Source organism: Papaver somniferum, unplaced genomic scaffold (assembly GCF_003573695.1).
Source record: "Papaver somniferum cultivar HN1 unplaced genomic scaffold, ASM357369v1 unplaced-scaffold_132, whole genome shotgun sequence".
Taxonomy (NCBI): domain Eukaryota; kingdom Viridiplantae; phylum Streptophyta; class Magnoliopsida; order Ranunculales; family Papaveraceae; genus Papaver; species Papaver somniferum.
The window spans coordinates 14,241,906-14,242,535 of NW_020622381.1; the positions used below are offsets into that span (position 1 = coordinate 14,241,906).

General features: G+C 36.3%; 1 pseudogene; it reads right to left on the reverse strand.

The window, feature by feature from the left end:
* Positions 1 to 320: 320 nt before the first annotated feature.
* Positions 321 to 420, reverse strand: LOC113333394 (annotated as a pseudogene).
* Between the last annotated feature and the right edge of the window lie 210 nt (positions 421 to 630).

The following is a 630-nucleotide window of genomic DNA, read 5'->3' on the forward strand; positions in this document are numbered from 1 at the left end:
TCCGTCTTGTATCAAGTTAGCTGAAACCGAGGCAAATTATGAACTCAAACCTGGGACTTTACAGATGCTCCCAACCTTTTTAGGAAAAGAGAATGAGAACCCCTATTTTCATGTTAGGGAATTTGAGGAAATATGTAGTACTCTGAAAATTAAAAACCTTAGTGATGATGCACTGAAACTTAGGTTATTTCCCTTTTCCTTAAAAGGTAAAGCCAAATCTTGGCTGTATAGTTTGGATTCTGAGTTAATTGAAACCTATGAACAACTTACATCTGCCTTTATACATAAGTTTTTCCCAAGGCACAAAACATCGTCTATTAGGACACAAATTTGTACTTTTTCTCAACAAGAGGGAGAATCTTTATATAGGTATTTAGAAAGGTTCAATGACTTAATTTCTCAATGTCCTCATCATGGTTTAGAGAAGGTTAGGTTAGTTCAGATCCTCTACGAGGGTTTAGACTATTCAACAACGACCATGGTTGAGTCCTTATGCACAGGTGGGTTTGAGAATAAAACTGTTGATGAGGCGATGACATTTTTGAATGAAATCGCCAATAAGACCCAACAATGGGAAAATAATAGGGAACCCCAGAAAACAATTCTTCTAAGTAGAGGAAATGTCAATAG